A 22,227-nucleotide genomic window follows, 5' to 3' on the forward strand; every position below is an offset into this window, starting at 1 on the left:
AGAGAAAGAAATTCGTTTGGGCGACCGAACAAGAATCCGCATTTCAAATCTTGAAAACGAAGCTAACCACCGCTCCTATCTTGTCACTTCCCGAAGGCAACGATGATTTTTTTGTGTATTGCGACACCTCGAAACATGGTTTTGGGTGTGTGTTGATGCAACGAACGAAAGTCATTGCTTATGCTTCTCGACAACTCAAAATTCATGAACGAAACTACACGACACATGATCTCGAACTCGGAGCCGTTGTCTTTGCACTTAAAATGTGAAGGCACTATCTTTATGGAACCAAGAGTACTATCTTTACCGATCACAAAAGTCTCCAACACATCTTCAATCAAAAGCAACTAAACATGAGACAACGACGGTGGATTGAAACCTTAAACGATTATGATTGCGAGCTTCGTTATCATCCCGGAAAGGTAAATGTAGTAGCCGATGCCTTAAGTCGAAAAGAAAGAGTGGTGCCTCTTCGTGTCCGAGCCTTAAACATCACCATCCACACCAACCTTAATAGCCAAATTCGGGTAGCCCAAGATGAGGCTCTCAAGGATGAAAACGTTTCACACGAGCTCTTGAACATTCTCGTCTCTCGATTCAAAATTAGGGAGACCGGACTCCGATATTTCACCGAAAGGATTTGGGTGCCTAGATATGGAGACCTACGAAGTCTTATTTTAGATGAAGCCCATAAGTCACGATACTCGATTCACCCCAGTGCCAATAAGATGTACCACGACCTTAAACAACAATATTGTTGGCCGAACATCAAAAGGGACGTAGCTACTTATGTTTTCAAGTGTTTGACATGTTCTAAAGTCAAAGCCGAACACCAAAGACCGTCCAGACTACTTCAATAACCCGAGATCCCGTAATGGAAGTGGGAAAGGATAACGATGGATTTTATCACCAAACTACCAAAAACGACGGGCGGTTATGATACCATTTGGGTTATTGTTGACCGTCTCACCAAATTTGCACACTTTCTCACCATGAAGGAGACCGACAAAATGGAGAAACTTGCACAACTTTACCTTAAGGAGATCGTAGCCCGACACGGTGTACCTTTATCGATTATCTCCGACCGAGATGGCCGTTTTGTTTCTAGATTTTGGCGTACCTTGCAAGAAGCGTTGGGAACGCGTTTAGACATGAGCACCGCATATCATCCTCAAACCGATGGACAAAGCAAACGCACAATTCAAACTTTAGAGGACATGTTACGGGCTTGTGTTGTCGATTTTGGAAAAGCTTGGGACAAGCACTTACCTCTCGCCGAGTTCTCTTACAATAATAGTTATCACGCGAGTATAAAAGCCGCACCTTTTGAAGCGTTATATGGCCGAAAATGTCGCTCTCCTCTTTGTTGGGCCGAGGTAGGCGACGTGCAAATCACCGGACCCGAACTCATTCACGAAACCACCGAGAAAATCGTTCAAATCCGAGATAGGCTTAGGACGGCCCGAAGTCGTCAAAAGAGCTATACCGATAAACGATGCAAGGACCTCGAATTTCAATTCGGTGACCGAGTAATGTTAAAAGTCGCGCCTTGGAAAGGTGTAATCCATTTTGGGAAACGCGAGAAGCTAAATCCAAGGTATATTGGTTCTTTCGAAATCTTGGAGTGTATTGGAACCGTTGCTTATCGATTAGATCTTCCACCTCAATTGAACTCCATTCATCCTACCTTCCATGTATCTAACTTGAAAAAGTATCTTGCCGAACCCGATATCGTCATCCCTCTCGAGGAACTTACTATTGATGACAAACTTCATTTTGTGGAGGAACCGGTTGAAATTGTGGACACCTCCGTCAAGACGTTGAAACAAAGCCGAATCCCGATTGTCAAGGTTTGTTGGAATGCCAAAAGAGGACCCGATTTTACTTGGGAAAGGCGAGATCAAATGCAAAAGAAATACCCTCACTTGTTCCCGGTTCCGGAAACGCAAGATTCCGAGGAAGAAACCACGACTACTACGCCTACTTAAATTTCGGGACGAAATTTCTTTTAAGGAGTAGGTAATGTAACATCCTGCCTTTTTCCGTTTACTCTTCTGTTATACTATTTTAAACTCCGTTATATGTTTATAACATCTCCCGTTAATACGCGTTTTAAATTATCTCGTTTAGGTTATTCACGCACCCGAATGAAACTAGAGGGACCATTGTTGCCAAGTGATCAAAGGTGTGACTAGGTCAACTAGTCAACACCCTTTCTCCACCATTCATTAATTTCATTTTCATTTTCCTTTTCTCTTCATACTTTCCAATTTTCTCTAAATTCTCCAAACAAAGAATTCATCATCTACAACAAATCGATCAAGCTTCAATCCAAACAAATTACATATTTGGAATCCTTGCAACTTCTTCTTCGACTCCATACCAATTTCATCAAGTTTGGGTAACTTTATAAAATCACTAGATTTTGTGTTCTTAATGTTTTCAACTTATAAAGTTGTTAATTAGTGTCTATGGCTCAAGTCTAGCATGAATATATGATTTATATGTTCGATTTTGTTATTTGAAGTAACTAGCATGAACATAAACTTTGGTGTGTTTGTTTTGGTAATTTGGTTGTTTGAATGATGTTAAATGTCATAAATGCATGTATTAAATGTGTTCCTAGTATCACTAGCTTCAATTTGATGTGTAGGTTGTTTTAGAAAACTTCATAAACTTGATTATTGGTTTTGGTGGATTTGGGTTAGGGTTTGATGAACTTGAAATGGACTTTTGATGCTTTGAATGACATGAAATGTTATTTGTAAGTGTTAGGTTATATTGTATGCTTGATCACCTTCGAAACGGCATATCATTCATGTAAATTGGTTGCCGAATCATCGAATTTCATTTATGAACTTGAATGCATTTAATGAGGAGCTTTGAATGTGATTTTGGTTGTTGTAAAAGTAAATGTGATTGATGAAATGTGTTTAGTTGTTTTCCTTGTCAAAATACCTTTCCGATGATATAAGATACATGCTTTGGTTGTTTGCGGGTCATAAATGGTGATTGTTTGAAGTTAGGTTCGTGCATAAAACTTAAAAACTGCCAGAATTCTCTGCACAGGTAATGGCGCGGTGCGCCATATACCCGCGCGGCGCGCCAAAGTGGGCTGTCCAATTTTGTCAATTTTTGAAAAATGTTTGCTATGCTACGCACCTCCGATTCACATGTAACTTGTTCTAACATACTCATATATGATTAAAAACCTCAGAGAAATAGTTCGGGACCCGACCCGAACGTGTTGACTTTTTCGTTGACTTTGACCGACCAAAGTTTGACTTTTTGTCAAACTTAACCAAATGACTATGTAATCTTTCTAACTTGTTTCTATAATTGTACCTTGCATGAAACTTGACAATTTGATTCACATGCTACATAATCGAGTCGTAACGAGCCATAGGACTAATTGAACTTCTTTGATCAAACATGATTATCAATATTGATACAACCTATTTGTTTAGGTCAAGACTAGCTTTGTTCTTTGCACACGTCACTTGTCGTAGTACTTATTTACGCTTGCGCTCAAGGTGAGATCATAGTCCCACCTTTTACTCTTTTGAACTTACGTTTGGGATGAGAAAACATAAACGCTTCTTTTAACTAAGTGAACACAAGTACATGAAAACAAACATTCTACATTCGAGTTTAGAATGAAAATCCTCAATTCGATTATCATTAGTTACACTTGATGGTGTAAGCGAGAACTTATGTTATATGGCCATATGGGTTTGACAAACCCTCATTCGGACAGTTCGCTACCGTTATTCGGATGAAATATATTTTCGGGAAACGGTGTATGTTCTAACACTATTGTGATGGGGTACTAAGGAAGGAAACGTTAAGCTTTGATAATTGGGTGCTCGTGAATATTAACTTTTAGAATGTATTACTAATTATCAATGATGCAAATCTTGTGGTTCGACTTACTTTTACTCACTTACTTATTTAAACCTATGATTTCACCAACGTTTTCGTTGACAGATTACCTATGTTTTTCTCAGGTCCTTGAACTTAGGTGATACGTGCTTCCGCTCGTTCTTTTTGATACTTGCTTTGCATGTCGAGTATACTTGCATATGTGGAGCGTCTTTTGACTACTTTAAACTGTGTCGCACGTGTTTCATTTGTACTTTAAACATCGTTATGTAATAGTTATCGAAACTACTTTTGTAAACTTTGAAACGTCCATACTTATGAAATGAATGCGACATATTTTCGGTCAAACGTTGTCTTAAAGACTTATGACCATGTAATGGGACCTAAGTAGATGGCGCCATCAAACATGATTTGGTCGGGTCGCTACAGAATCCATATTATGTGTTTGGAATTAGGGTTTGATATGAAATGAGTGTTGAATATTGAATGATATATTTGTTTCCTTGAATACGTATATATAGCAAAAAGATTTCCGTAATTTACGGAGGAATTTTAGGAAAAGTGTTAGACAGAGTCTATTGAGATAGATATGATAAGATATAATAAGATATATAGATAGATATGATAAGATATAATAAGATATGATGTGCCTATACTCCAATAATGGCAGTATGACGTGTCGAGATCATAAAATAATAAGTATGTAATCTGATAATCTTTCGATTTAAAGACTTTCAATTCGTAATGGCCTATTCAGGTCTAGGGGCTTGAGCTATAGGATCCTTTAAATCGGTAATCCAAACCCTTCCATTCTAGAGTTTCTTAGACACCATTCGTCAAGAAAGTTCAATGATCAAAACAACGAGAAATCAAAGATTTAAAAATAATGAATATGAGTAGTGATTATAATGTCTTTGAGATTCTCAATAACTCAATGACATTTTCCAGTTCGCAAACCGATGCATAAAGGCATAAGGCATATAGGTACGTGATATAACATGGAGTTATATACATTTGAGTATGAATAGTAACAAATATAGGAGTTTCAAAATCCATGGATAATATTTCATGTAATACATATGTAATACACAAACCATGATAGATGACTTAGGAATGTCAAGAATTTCAGAAATCATAGTGTCGCATTTAGATGCGGTGGCGTAATTGGATAGTACTTAGGAAAGTGAGCAGAGTTCTTAGATTGGCTCGGCATTCTAAGATAAGTAAAGTTCCTAAAATATAGTGTAGCATTTAACAATTAAAGACAACAATTAAAGGCACTATAGTCAAAGGAAAGTTGTAGTCCTACATTGCTAAGGTACCTAATTGTATAAGGCACACTTAAAATGCAATCCTGGTTCTCTACAACAGCCTGCTCTGATACCAATCTGTCACACCCCCAAATAGGGCCTGGGGTATTTACGACTTATTATATCAAATCACAGTTGTATAAACGAGAACGACTCTATATGAGATGTTTTATTGAGTTTTGCAATGGAAGATAAATATATTACATTGTTTTTAATAAACAACGCATTAAATGTCTTTAATTGATATGATATGTAATGAAGACTCCAAGCATAGCAAGCAATCATCATCAACTTAGCAAGTGTAAGTCTTTCAAATTATCCATGAATGACTTGTTGAAATGTTGCTTTCAACTAGCAAATACACAGCGGAAGCATTATGTAGAACCTGAGAATAAACATGCTAAAAAGTGTCAACCAAAAGGTTGGTGAGTTCATAGGTTTATCATAAATAATGATTTCAATAATAGTGTTAGACCACAAGATTTAATAAAGTTGATATAGAAATATCAATATAAAGTGTTGATTGATATAGAAATACCAATCTAAAAGTAATGCTGTGTTTGTAATATCGCGACTAAACAAAAGTTACCCCATGACACTTGTTATTCGTGTCGTTAAATCATTATTATGTAGTCAAAGACCAACGGTCAACTGACTAGAGACGTCACTCTCAGTAGCGCTACTCACAATAACTAAGCTTGCATCTTATACCTCAGCAATTAACGATATTACGGCAGGGATTTAGCATGACAAAGCATGTATATAGCATAAAAGTTTGAGTACTTGTGTCTAAACGTAAAACAGTTATAAAAGTTGCGCATGTATTCTTAGCCCAAAAATATAGATAAAAAGGGAGCTATGAAAACTCACGATACGATACGATAGTTTGTAGTAATTATGTGTATGATGGCACTGAACAAGTCCAGAGTTGTCCTCGGATTCACGAACCTATATCAAGTATATATATTAACACATATACTTGTAATCGAATAAGTTTGTATATATTATTTCAATTGTTATATATATTTCTATATATATATACTTATATATATATTCTATATACAAGTATTTATTTGATAAAATGATATTAATAATGATAATGAATAATGAGTTGTATTGTTTTGTAATAACAATAATAATAATACTAGTAGTAAAAATGATATTAATCATAATAATGTTTTAAAATAATAATAATAATAATAATAATAATAATAATAATAATAGTAAAAATAAAAGTTCTTATAATACTAATAATAGAAATAATTAAAATGTTCTATGTTATCAATAGTAATGATATTTATAATTTTTGTAATATCCATAATAATAATCGTAGTAGTAGTAGTAATAAAAATACTTAGAAATGATAGTTTTAATAAAAATGTTAATTTTTATAATAATGATACTACTAATAATATTCTTAGTGATAATATTAGATACATCGATAGATTTAAAAAATATGATACGTATTAATAACGATAATAATAATGAAATAATAATAATGCTTATAATAATAATAATAATAATAATAATAATAATAATAATAATAATAATAATAATAATAATAATAATAATCATAATGATAATTATAGTTATGAAAATAATAATAAATGGTAATGATAATAATAATCATAATCATATTAATGATAATGATAATTATAATATGAAGTTTAGTATTAGCATAATAAATAATAATAATAATAACCAATACTTATGTTAATAATTATATTAATAATAAACGAATGATAATAATAATAACAATAATAATAACAATAATAATAATAATAATAATACTCTTAATAATAATAATCATAATATATATATATATTAGAATTGGAAAACTATCTTAAAAAGGCTTCAAAAAAATTTATGCTGTGGCCATGACTCGAACCCGTGACCTCTCGTAAACCCGTAAACACCCATAACCATGCTGCTGTCTCGTTTTATCTGTCTAAACCCAGGAACTAAATTTATTAACCCGTATTATTTTTCTGTCATTTTCTTCTTCTTCCTCTTCAATTAATCGAATGACTATGAATTTAAAAACCACTATGATGTTAAAGTTTGTTTTAGTTTTGACACATAATTAGGAACGAATTATCTAAGTGATTGGATTAACTAAAACAACAAACAAAAAAAATTAAAACTGCAGCAGTAGCAGTGACTGGATTTTCGAAGAACAACAAGAAAAACTCAAAATCGAATTTAAATTTTTAGTATGTTTTAGACAAAACTTTTAACATGAATTATGTTTAAAATGACTCATATAAACTTCTGAGATTGTTACTTATAACAAAAACATCACACAAATCTCTAATTCGATCTTAGAACAAAGTTTGACTTTTGAAAACCAAAACTTTGACTCGTAAATTCGACTTCGATAACAAGAATTAGAACTTAGGATTTTACAGATAGATTGAGTGGATTATTCCTAACAACTTGGCATTAATACATTTTGAATAAATTTTGAATTCGAAGTTTTGAAAAAAATTAAAAGAAATAGAGGTATATCGAAAAAAAAATAACTGATTCAGTGTTATTTATATGATTGAAGATTGATAGTTTTATAGCCAAATTGTGTTGACTGAAAACAAATTAATTACCAGTAGCACTAATTAAAAATATATATCACAATCAATTTAAAATGAATCACGATGGCTATATAAAAATAAAAAAAACAGATAAATATATAAAAATGGGATGCAGTTATGGATCACGATCTGGAAGGAAAACAATAAAAGAAAAACAGACAGTGGTTGAAATTCACGATCCAAAAACAGAAAAATAATCAAAAAGCCAAAATACCTAATAATACCTAATTGCTTTTTATAAAAAAAAAATATATAAGGAAAGCAGATACTTAATTTTTGTTGTCTGCATCATCTTTACATATTTTAATTAATAGTTAATAATTATAATTATAATAATAATAATACAAATTAATAATAATTGTATTAATAATAATAATAATACTTTAATATTATTATTAATGATAATTAATAATAATAATATTACTAATGGTAAAAAAATAATGATAATAATATTGATATGACAATATTATAATAAAAATGTTAATTTTAATTATAATTAATAATAATGATAATAATCATTATAAATGTTAATAATACTATTAATAACAATAATATTATTAATAATAATAAGTGGTATTAATAATAATGATATTTATAATAACCTTATCACTTTTAGTAAAAGTGATAATACTAATAATATTAATGTTATTTATTATTAATAATAACATTAGTAATAGTTGTAATACTTGTAAATGATAATGATGAGTGATAATAATAATATTAATAAAATAAATTAATATTATTACATAATTATTTACAAGTAATAGTTCGTGAATCGTCGAAATTACATATAAGTTAGGTTTAAATTTTGTCAAAAATTTCCGGGTTGTTATAGATCATCACGACTTGGTTACTGTTCTTGGGGTGTTCTTGAGTACACCAATGTGTTGGGTGGTTTGATTAGGCAGAGATATATATAAGACTCGCCGAAAACAGACACCTGAGGCTCAACTTATGACCCGATGAACTTTTAATTAAAACTTATGGTTAATTATTAAAACTTATGATATAAATAATGATTTTCATTATTATTAAATTACTTATGATATAAAAAGTAATTATTATAATTTAAGACATATGATATATATTTATTATATCATTATTTAATTACTTATGATTTAATTAAACTTTTAATTAAACTTATGATTAATAATACTTTTATTATTTATGGAAAATACTTATGATAAGTATTAAACTTATATTATGAGATTATTATTATAAGACTTATAATAAGGATTAATTAATTATTTAATTATTATAAGGCTTTGTTATTAGTTAATTATAATTTAATTTTTAAATACTTATGGTTTAATAATTATAATTAGAAACTTATGATATGATTAATAATTCATTATTAATTAATAATACATATGATATGATTAAAATTTATTATTAATTAATAATACTTATATTATGACTAATGTTTAATTAATTAATTAAATACTTACGTTATATTAATTATATCATTTAAACTTATGTTAACTTTAATAATTCATTTTTATTTAATTAAACTTATGTTATAACATAATTATACATATTTAACTTTAATGAACATTATAACTTATATTATTATTACAACTTACACTTTTAAAATTTATGTTGACTATGTTTGACCAAGGTTGACTTTTGAGTTGACTTTCAGTTGACTTTGACTTTCAATTGACTTTTGTTGACTTTCTAATTAAGGAAGCTTTCCTAACTTAAAAACTTTCTAAAAATAGAAACTTTCTAAATATGGAAACTTTCTAAATTTGGAAACTTTCCATAAATAAAAACTTTCTAAAAAATAGAAACTTTCCTAAAATAGAAACTTTCCTAAAATGGAAACCTGCTAAAAATAGAAACTTTCTAAAAATAGAAAGTGTGTGTCCGTACGCTGTTCCGATCAAACCGATGCATGTTGAGTGTTGTTCTATGTCTACTTGCAACATGTACAATAGCTATCATACCAAGACTTAACCGAAGTTAGTTATTTATATCGACCTGCTTTATTTATAGGTCGGCGTTGTGATCATTCCTGATCACTTTACTTCGTTTGCTGTTCGCATTTTGTGTGGTTACTTCGTTTGCTTTAAGGTGAGTTATAGTCCCATTTTCCTATTTTAAATCTTTTGGGATGAGAATACATGCAATTTATTTTATATTTTGGACACAAGTGGAAGTTAGTTTAAATTATTCATTGTGAGTCGAACAAAAATATTCTCTAATCTGGTAATTGTAATCACTGGTTTCTACTGGTGAACGCGAATCTTATGGATAGATCTATCGGGTTTGACAACCTCATTTCGAGCTAGTCGCGCTAGCAATTTATAATCGGAATGTTTAGTACTTCGTATTTAGTTGAAGATATACTTGTTCGGTGTATATTATTTATTGTGTTTGGCAAGGGTAAATAAATGGTTAAGTGGTTACCAGGTGGCTCACGAAAAATGGAATAATGTTTTTATATATTTTCTAGCATATAATTTTGTGGTCCAAAAAGGAGTTTTTATGTTTTCAAACATAAATTTTTATGGTTTAAATTAAATATTGTTTGCAATATTAAATCTATAATTCACTCAACATTTTTGTTGACAGTTACTCGCATGTTTTATTTTCAGGTTCATGATTGATTGCTTCCGCTGTGCTTAGAGAGTCTGCATATTTATGATGACAGCTTTTGTTAAACATTAACTTGCATTCTATTTTGATACATTTAATAGTGGAAGTTGTTAACTTTGTTTTGGTCAACTTTTGGTTATGTAATAATGTATGATTTTTCTAAACTTACATATTTTGGTAGGTTTCCTTTATAGGAAATCATTTTTAAATAAAGAATGCAAGGTTATTTATCAAATTCATATAGAGTTATGATCAAGCTGTGGGACCAAGATAACGATGGTCGTCAAGTGTACTTTGACGAGTCGTTACAATATATATATATATATATATATATATATATATATATATATATATATATATATATATATATATATATATATATATATATATATAGAGTCAAATAAAGTAAAAGAAATTCAATTGGATTAAAATTGGGTTAAATGAGTCAAATGAGGTAAATTGTGGTCAATATGGGTCAAATAGGTTTATATTATGTCGTATTATTATATGATAGTACTAATATTAATATTTTTTAACTTTGTAGGATGCATTGGTGGATACAAAAGGCAAAAATCCGAAAATGAGTAGTGAAGCTGTTTTGTTGAAAGTTTTGGGCCCAAGACGAGGTCACCGTCGCGGAGTGGGTAAAACGTTACCCGGAATGGCTAGTACTTCCTCATCTACAACATCAACGGGTCGAGCTAGAAGAGCACCACCACCAGGTGCTGAACAACCATTACTTAAATCCGCGATTTACGACACTATTAACTATAATGGTATGGGTATCCCACCCCAATGGCAAAAAATTTTGGGGTCTCCTAATCTAACTCCTAATTCAACTCCTAGTACAACTCATGATGATGGTGAACCAGAAGGTGAAGACGAGGGTGACATAGTTGGCCAATTTGAAGAAAATGAAGAAGAAGAAGAAGAATGAGGATAAGTATGGTATATGTGTTTGTTTGCTACTCGGATATGCTTAACATTTATGTGTAAACTTTGTTTTGAATTAATGTAATCTATAGATAATTGTTTGTGTAACTTGGAGACATGTTTTAATTTAATGTTATGGTTGTGTTTACGAATTATCTTATGTTATTCTAGCAGGTTATTTGTTTGTTGGTATGGTGCCATGTTTACAGCTGGGCTGGAACGTACAGCTAAAAAAGCTGAAATTTTCCAACAGTTTATTGGTGACGACATGTCGCCCCCACTGGTCGTCCCCAATCCATTTTCCAATTTTATATTTTTAATTAAATAGATACATTATATCAAATTTGTTAGGGACGACATGTCGTCCCCATTGGTCGTTCCAAACATTTATATAATAAAATAATATTTAAAAACAAAAAAATAGGTTAGGGACGACATGTCGACCCCTTATATCGTCCCTAAGTTTCTTCCCAACTGACAACAGAAAAGTCAAAGTGGGCCCTAGTGTCGTCCCAAAAAAAAAAATCAACCGTTGTTTTAAAAAAGCTCTTGCGACGAAGCAATAGGGACAACTTTTTAGGGACGATATTTCGTCGCGAATACTCACTAGGGACGACATGTCGTCCCTAATGGAGAGTTTTGTCGTCCCTAATGGACGATTTTCCTGTAGTGATATCTCATTTGCAAATTTCTTTGACATATTAAAATCCCATCAGTTCGTTGAATAACTTTAATCCCGAAAATGAACTTCATTTCCCTTTTTTACATATCCCATGGATTGTTTCACAAACACGTCTTCAGTTAGTTCACCATGAAGATAAGCTAATTTAACATCGGGTTGATGTAGCTTACATCCATACGAAGCACCAAGTGCCATAATCATACACACCGTATGTTGAATTTAGAGAATTATAAACTGGTCATTTGTATTGATTTATTGATAATTTGATACAAGCTTGAATTAGTTTTTACAAGTTGCTAAGTGTGTCTATACATTAAAAAATCATAACAGCTAATTCTAGTTTGAATTAGCAACCATTATACACTTTTGGAACCACTCTTACGTAAAGAGAAAGAAGCTGTTTTGTATAGCATGTTGTATCCGTTGTACACTACTACAAAACCACCTTTCCCGGACTGATTAGGTTGGATTTGGTGTGAAAAAACTTGAAATCGCCGGTGAAATTGAAAGGAAATCGTTTTTGTAAAAGTGAAAGTGAAAGAAGCAGTCGGCATATTTGTTGTTGTATTTTTTTTTCTTTGCGATCGACCCTTTCCCGGACGACTAGTCATCCGAAAAGGTGATGGAGGGAAACGAAAACATTTGGCCCGCTAGAATTTTCTTGAAACTTTAAATATTTTATATATTTTTATTTATTTCTATTTATTATTAGAAATTATATAATTACCTAAAAATTATATAATTACTTATTTATTTCTACTTATTATTAAAAATTATATAATTGCTTATATAATGACTTATTTATTTCTTTTTATTATTACAAAAATATATAATTACTTAAAAATTATTTTTAATTACTTAAAAATTATATAATTTCTTATTTTTTTCTTTTTATTATTAAAAATATATAATTACTTATAAAATAACTTATTTATTTCTTCTTATTATTAAAAATATATATAATTACTTAAAAATTATTTTTAATTCTTAAAAATTATATAATTACTTATTTGTTTCTATTTATTATTAAAAATTATATAATTACTTATTTATTTCTATTTATTATTAAAAAATATATAATAATTACTTATATAATGACTTATTTAATTCTTTTTATTATTAAAAAATATATAACACCGACACATTACACCGTTACATAACACCGACACATAAAACCGTTACATAACACCGACACATAAACAACATTACATAACACCGTTACATAACACCATTACATAACACCGACACATAAACACTGTTACATAATACCGTTACATTACACCTACACATAAACACTGTTACATAACATCGTTACATTACACCGACACATAAATACTGTCACATAACACCGACACCTAAACACCGTTACATAACACCGTTACATTACATCGACACATAAACACCGTTACATAATGCCGTCACATAACACCGACACATAACACCGTCACATAACACCATTACATAACATTGACACATAAAAACCGTTACTTGTGTGTCGTACTGCGGTTCCATACAGGACCGTAGAATGTTTAGGCATCCTTGACGAATATCTTCATCCGGGAAATATTGCTATAAGAAATGCAATTATTAGGAGTAACATCCAAGTAAATATTGCTCATTTGGTCGCTTCTCGAATGAATCAGCTTCGTTATGCATAAACAAGACCTCATCTTCCCTATGGAGCATTTCTGAGCCGTGTATTTACTAGTATTGGTGTAGTTGAAGGTCACGTGGGACGACATCTAATAACTACATTACCTATCGACAGGTCCTTCGTTTCTAAAACATCGGCAGCATCGAGCTCAGGTTATGAAAGTTCGTCCACTATGTCGGTTGCTCGTAGTTATCCTCGTCGTCGTTATTAGTGTTTCATTAATAAGTTTTCCAACTAGTTCGGATGCTTGTCGTTATCAGTGTGATTTTAATTTCAGTAACTTTGTATGATTTCCATTTAATGTTCGTCATTGTAATGGATTTAATTCAGTAACTTTGTTAGAAATCAAAATTACTGCGATTTTTTATTCATTTAATAAACTAAAATAACATAATTAAACTATAACACAGTAAAATATTAAAACAACAACATAATTAAGCTGAAACACAATAAAATATTACACAAACGACATAATTAAACTAATACACAATAAAAGTTTCTTCATCTTCCAAAAGTAAGTAAAGAGAAATTGATCCGGAACGCCAATTGACGGTTTCTTTTATACCACACCACTGTTCTTTGGTACGAAGATACATAGCGGGCAATTCTAGAACATAATCATCTTCAAAATACCGCACGTCACTGTGTTCAAACGGTACATTTTCTTTCAAGAATTCTAACAAATTCTCTAAACAAAGGTCGCGAAGGTCAATTTCTTCAAACGAAGCTTTCGAACCACGCGTATAATCGTACTCTTCATTTTCATTACGGAATTTACTACCATAATACACGTCAAATGAGACGATAATCAGTGAAATCGTTATCATTTTTAAGTTGATAATTTTAATAAATTTTTAGGTGATGAGTTTAGTAATTGTGTGTAGGTGTATATATATACAAAAAAATGTGCTCCAAATGTCGTCCGGAAAGCTTTCCAGAACGACTTGTCGTCCGGAAAAAAACCCCGTCAAATTTTTAGACCCAAATTTTTTAGAGCCAATATTTTCTGTCAGTCACCTTTCCGGACGACATCTGGTCGTCCAGGAAAGTTGGTCAACAATTTTCTGGGAAAAGCGAGACAGAAAAGCAGAATTTTATTCATGTAGCCGACTTTTCCGGACGAAAAATGTCGTTCGGAAGGTTGTCGTCGCTAATAATCGATTTTATAGTAGTGGTATTTAGCTGGAACTGTTGTCTTGTGATCCACAATTTGTGGAAATGATGAAGATTCTCTATCTTATGATCCCAAAGTTAACTTACTATAAAAGGTAAGTTGACTATTCTATTTCGTATTCTAACACTCCCCCTCAAGTAGAATAGTGGAATCTCCAAAATTCAACTTGACAAATACTTCGTTAAATAGTCTTCCATTGACTGCTTTGGTGAGGATGTCTGCGATCTGGTCTTCTGATCTCACAAATGGTAGTGAGATAATTTCTGCTTCAAGTTTTTCTTGGATAAAGTGTCTGTCGATTTCAACATGCTTTGTCCGATCATGTTGAACTGGGTTTTCTGAAATAGCAATGGCTGCTTCATTGTCGCAAAAGATTTTACTAGTGTCTTCTGGTGGAAATCTAATTTCTGTTAGTAGTTTTTGGATCCATAATGCTTCTTGTACTCCTCGCGCTATCCCTCTAAACTCAGCTTCTACACTTGAAAGAGCTACAACCTTTTTTTTTTTTTTTTACTTTTCCACGTAACCAGGTTCCGTCGACTGAGGTGCAATAACCCGATGTGGATTTTCTGTCCCCTTTTTCAAATCCCCAGCCTGCATCTGTGTATATCTGAGCTTTGAGGAGTTCGTTATTTTTGAATACAACTTCATGTCCAGCAGTTGCTTTGAGGTATCTGATGATTCTCCACACAGCTTCCATGTGATGTACTTGAGGATGATGCATAAAATGGCCGATGAATCCTACTGCATACGCTATATCTGGATTAGTATGAGCAAGGTAGATAAGCTTTCCAACGATCCATTGGTATTGTTCTTTATTTGCAAGTTCAGCTCCTTCTACGATACACAACTTCTGGTTTAGAATTGCAGGGGTCTCAGATGGTTTGCAGTCGATCATCCTTGTTTCAGGAAGTAAATCAAGCACTTATTTCTTTTGACATATAAATATTCCTTGTTGAGATCGTAAAACTTTAATCCCTAAGAAGTATTTTAATCTTCCCAAATCTTTCATTTCAAATTCATTTGATAAGTATGTTTTTAAGTCAAAAATTCATCTCCGTCATTTCCTGTAATTATCATGTCATCGACATAAATAATCAAACAAGTTGTCAGTTGGTTTCTTTGTTTAAAAAATAGTGTGTGATCGGAATTACTCTGTTTATAGCCATATTTTTCATTGCTAAGGTAAATTTTCGAAACCAAGCCCGATGGGATTGTTTTAGTCCATATAAAGATTTTTTAAGGCGACAAACTCCCCTGTTTTTAAAGTTTTCTAAGAATCCTGATGGAGCTTGCATATAAACCTCTTCCTTGAGCTCGCCATGTAGAAAAGCATTTTTCACATCCAATTGGTGAAGGGGCCATCCTTTATTTGCGGCAACAGAGTAGACAACTTTAATGGTGTCAATTTTAGCCACTGGTAAAAATGTCTCGTAATAGTCTATCCTGTAAGTATGAGTGTATCACTTGGCAACTAGCCGAACTTTATATCTTTCAATTGTGCCATATGGTTTGTGTTTTATTGTAAACACCCAGCGACATCCTACTAGCTTCTTCTCTCGGGGAAGAATACAGTTTTCCCATGTATCACTTTTCTTCAAAGTTTTCATTTTAACTTCCATTGCATTTCCCCAATTTTTTGATTTCAGCGCTTGTTCCATGGAAGTTGGTATTTCTTCAGAGTATATCACGGAATTAAATTTCTTTGCTTCTTCTGATAAATTTCCTTCTGCAATATTTGCCATCGGATATCTCGATCTAAGAGCTTCTTTCTCGGGATCATATCTTTTAGGTGGAACTCCCCTGTTAGCTTTTGGAGGAAGTACATTACCTTCATTTGATTCATTTTGACTTACAACTGGTTCATCTAGAATTTGTCAACTTGATTCCTGACTTGAACTTCTTTGTGGTTCGTCGAGAATTTGTTGAGTCGATTCATGACTTGAACTTTGTGGTTCATTGAGAATTTGTTGAGTCAATTCATGACTTAAACTTTGTGGTTCATCGAGAATTTGCAGAGTCGATTCAGTTTGACTTGAACATTCTGGTTCGCCGTGTGCTGGATTTTCGGTTTTCAACATCTTGCGATGTATTGGTAGTGTGATTTACTTCTTCTGATGCGGGAATCCTTTCCAACCAACTCACAGTGTCATTAGTTTCAATCTCCCCCTCACTTGTGTGTTAGAGACCATAATAATATTCAGTTTTAAAAAAGTCACAATTCATTGTAGTGAATATGTGACGTCTTTTCAGACTGTAGCATCTATACCCTTTTTGGTTTACCCCATACCCAACAAAAACACATTTTTCAGCACATGGGTCAAGTTTAGTGCGTTCGTGTGTAGGTATGTGAACGAAGATAGATTATCCAAATATTCTAGGTTTGATAGTAAGATTAGACGGAGTTCATGAAATTTGAAAAGTGCTTGAAGTGGAGTTTGGAGATCAAGAATTTTGGTCGGGAGCCGATTTATAAGATAAGTTGTCGTGGTAAGTGATTCCGACCAGAAGCTTCTCGGAACATTTGATTCTATTAGTAGAGCCCGAGTTATTTCTAAAATAAGACGATTCTTTCTCTCGGCTACTCCATTTTATTCGGGGGTATGAGTACACGAAGTTTGGTGAATAATTCATTTTTTTGTGACAAAATTGTTTCATAAAGTTGTTTACAAATTCTCCTCCATTATCTGATCTTAAAACTTGTATGTTTATTTTAAATTGAGTTTGAATCATATTATAAAACATAGAGGATTTGTCAAACACTTCTGATTTACTTGTTAAAAATTATGTATAAGCCATTCGTCTACAATCATCAATAAAAAGTAAGAAATACTGAAGATGTTGTTTTGTGTAGCCTGTTTTATTTGGCTGGACTGTTGTCTTGTGATCTTCCATTTGTGGAAATGATGAAGATTCTCTATCTTCTGATCCTAACGTCAACTTACTATAAAAGGTAAGTTAAATATTCTGTTTCTGCATTCTAACACCGTATCCAAGCGTACAACGGGTATGAAAACTTCATCATAATCTACTCCATTATGCTGAGAATAGCCTTTTACCACTAGGTGTGCCTTGTACTTATCAATATTTCCAAAATTATACATATTTTTCTACAATTTTTATGGTACTATCATCCTCATTTATCCACAAAAATGTTCAATTCCTTTGCTTATTGGGAAAAAAATATATGATAAAATGCTACTAATCGTGTAGAAAAGTTTATTTGTGATCAAAATGATGGCAATTAAAGATAAATAAAGTCAAAAGTCAGAAAAATTTGAAGAGAAAAGAAATACTGAAAACAAGCTCCACCCGCCGGCCTAAAATCACAAGTCGGCTGTCCCAATTGAAGTCAACCAAGATTCAAATAAAGTCAACATCAGCGGCCCTACAAAAAAAAATTATTTCGCGAGTTAAACTTTAAAGGGATAATCTCAGTAAATTGCTCAAGTCACCGGCCTAAAATTCAACATCGGCAGAGCGTCACATAATTAAAATAGAAAATTCTTTCCAAGTTTCAAGATGTCGGCAAGAAATATCAAGCCGCCAGCCCAAGCTCCACCAACCTACGAGGCCAGCAGCCCAGAATGTCAGGCCGACGACCATATTTTACCTTTATAAAGAGAGCTCCGATTTCGAGTTTAGAGAGTGAAACTTAGTATTTTTCTTCGTAGCTAGGTTTACTGTTTCATTTAGATCCCACTTTAAATTACATTTCTAGTTTCAATTTTACATTTCAAACCTTGTAATTTCAGTTCCGAGTTTAATTTCGATTCAAGAATGATTTTACTAGTTGATATTGAAGTTATTTGAAATTATTCATCTGCATTCATCTTCCGTTCTTAATATATTCAAAGGTATAATCGTGTTTATCTTATTATTGTTTCTATTAAATAATGTGTTATTTGCTATTATTTACTATTTTCGATTAGATACGAGTAGCTAAACACTCTTATGGTGTTGGTATATTGGTTAAAAGGGATAAACTATAACTCAAATTAAAATTAGTCATAAAAGGCCGGCGGACTGGTGACAGCGGTCGGCAGCTCAAACCTTTTAGATCAGAAAATTAGTTTGAACAATGTCTATATATATTAGAGTAATTTTCTAACTGATAACGTTCCTGGTCGGCGGCTGTCTATGGCTAGTCGACGGTGGAAAAAAGAACACAAAAGTTCCTGAAATTTTTGGAAAAAGCATGGTTAATCCGTAGACTGTCTATAACCAGCCGGCGGCCTAGCTTGTTCGCCATCATCCGATGACCTGATATTAACCAAAGATTAAAACTTGATTTTTGAATACTTTATATTGTTTATACTTATTAACTTAATTAAATAGACCCATTGTTTTGAGTTTTTGATTCGTTGTTTGCAAGCGTAGTTAACTGCATTTGGTTAATCACACCGATACGGTTAGCTCCACTATTGGCACTAGAGCGGAATCCTAGGTGAAATAATTAAAACTCCTAATTCTTATATGTTATTCTTGAATCTCATAAGACTTAGAGTCGTGATATTGATTCATTAGGGCGTACTAGTCAAAATCCTTGGTGTTCTTAATAATATTGTTTGTTAATCACACCACCAGATTAAGTCCTGTAGTATAACCAAACGTAGTAATCACCCAAGTGACATGTGAATATTACTTTGAGGATAGTTGGTTAATTACACCGATACCTGTCTTCGACACTTAGAGAGTCATTCGAAAATATATCCTTTATTCCACCATCCGATTAAACATAAAATCCACGACCAAATCGACATCCTTCCTATTATAATTTATTATTCTAAACACAATCCAATCAATATTGCTCATGCAATAACCAAACCCCAATTATTGATATAAAATTAAAAATTATAGAAGGAAATAAAAATACAATAAACAAATTCATCAACCTTTGACTCCTTATCCTCTTTTTCGATAATCGTGTACTTAACCAATACTTCACTGCACCAATCAGGACACTACCCGTAAGTGTGAAGTCCTTATAGTATATATTTTTAAATTTAGAGGTTTTTTCTGCACATGCACTCGACTCGCATTGCGAACTACATCAGATTTTTGGAGTCGCTACCAGGGTAAGGAGCGAAAGTTTTATATTTTTACTTTTATTGAACTACTACAAGGCGATTGGTGTCTAGAGGCCAACCAGGATCAGGGTTGCTTGATTTTTCTAACATTTCCCTTAAATCTATTCTCTCTTGAATTAAAGCCTCTATACGGTTAAGGTGGGTTCTCATAACGTTTGAGAATAAATCTAGTAAATTCGGATCGATCTCTTCTTGTTGTTGATTTTGAAATTGAAATTTTGGAGAATCCCATGTCGAGTTATCCCCTTCATAAAAATAGTCCATTGGTTGACCAAAAGAGTCAAAATTAGAAATGGGACCATAATCACAAGGTTGATCCACGGAAACAAAAGCATTCATATAACTGATGTTATGCGAGGTGTATATAAAATAGTTTATATTTTACTAGGAAAAACTATTAAATATGATACAATTTTACACAAGATATTTATTTATTTATAGAATGGATATACTTAAACCTTGCTACAACACTTATAGGCAGTGTACCTAATCGTACAGTAGTGTAGTTTTTAGTAAGTCCGGTTCGTTCCACAGGGAAATCTTTAAACAAAGCTCAACGCTATATTAGTTTACTTTTATAAAAATACAAATATATATATATAAGTAATATTATTATTATAAAGGGGGGTTTTTACCGTTTAATGACCGGTTTGTCGATTTTAAAACTTTAGTCGCAGTTAAAACCTAATGTAAAATATAAAATAAATACAAGACTTAAATTAAAGCGTAAAGTAAATAACGATAATGAAATTGCGAATAATAAAATTGCGATAATTAAAAAGTACGATAATTAAAAGTGCGATTAAATAACAATAAATAAAAGTGCGATAATTAGAAGTGCAATTAAATATAAAATAAAGGAAATTAAATATGAAATAAAAGAATTATGCTTATTTAAACTTCTGTAATCATGATGTTTGACGTGTTGATTTTAGTTTTATGCCCATGGGTTAATTGTCCTTTGTCCTGGATTATTCAATATGTCCGTCTGGTTTTTGTCCATAACAGTCCATCAGTCATAAATATAAATTGCAAGTGTCCTTGTCAAATTATTATTATACCCGAAGATAAATATTCCAACTAATTGGGGATTCGAATTGCAACAAGGTTTTAATACTTTGTTTAATGAATACACCAGGTTATCGATTGCGTGTAAACCAAGGTTTTACTACTTTGTTAACAATTACACCAATTACCCTTGAATGTAATTTCACCCCTGTTTTAATTATTCTAGTGGCTATTAATCCATTCTCGTGTCCGGTTAAATGAACGATTATTCGTACATATAAATACCCCGCCCATCGTGTCCGATCGAGTGTATATGGTAATTTATAGGGACGCCCAATTGTAAATCTTTACATTAACATTAACAAACTTTCATTTAGTTAAACAAATATAAAGCCCATTAATAGCCCATAGTCTAATTTCCACAAGTGTCGTTCTTTTGTCCAAACCCCAATTATGGTACAAAGCCCAATTACCCAATTTTAGTAATTAGCCCAACATCATGATTACTTCGTTTTAAATAAGCATAATAATAACTTAGCTACGAGACATTAATATAAAAAGGTTGAACATAACTTACAATGATTAAAAATAGCGTAGCGTTACACGGACAGAATTTCGACTTACACCCTTACAACATTCACTAACATACCCTTATTATTAGAATTATAATTAAAATTAAAATATAAATTATAAATATATATATATATTACGTATATATTGAGAGAGAGATGAAAATAAGATATGAAATTTGATCAGAATTCGGTTGGCTTTATAGCCAGAGTTGAAAATTGGGGCTCCGCGACTCGCGGCAAAATGCCCTTAAAACTCCGCGAGTCGCGGAGATGTATTTACAGCTCACACCCTTGGAGTTTCTTGCTGCCGACGGTTTTTAATATATATATATAATATATATATAATTAATATAATTAATTATATATTATATTATATTTATATACATAGTTAACTTGTAATTTTTAGTCCGTTGCGTCGAGCGTTAAGAGTTGACTCTAGTCCCGGTTCCGGATTTTCGAACGTCCTCGCGTACAATTTAATATCTTGTACTTTGCGTTTTGAATCTTGTACTTCTGTAATTTCGAGACGTTTCTTATCAATAATTGGAACCTTTTTGATTGTCTTTTGTTCTTTTGAGCTTTTTGGTCGTTTGCGTCTTCAATTCGTCGAATCTGTCTTTTGTCTTCACCTTTTATTATTTAAACGAATATCACTTGTAAATAGAACAATTGCAACTAAAAGCTTGTCTTTCTTGAGGAATAATGCTATGAAATATATGTTCGTTTTTAGCAT

The sequence above is a fragment of the Rutidosis leptorrhynchoides genome, chromosome 3 (assembly GCF_046630445.1).
Source record: "Rutidosis leptorrhynchoides isolate AG116_Rl617_1_P2 chromosome 3, CSIRO_AGI_Rlap_v1, whole genome shotgun sequence".
NCBI lineage: Eukaryota > Viridiplantae > Streptophyta > Magnoliopsida > Asterales > Asteraceae > Rutidosis > Rutidosis leptorrhynchoides.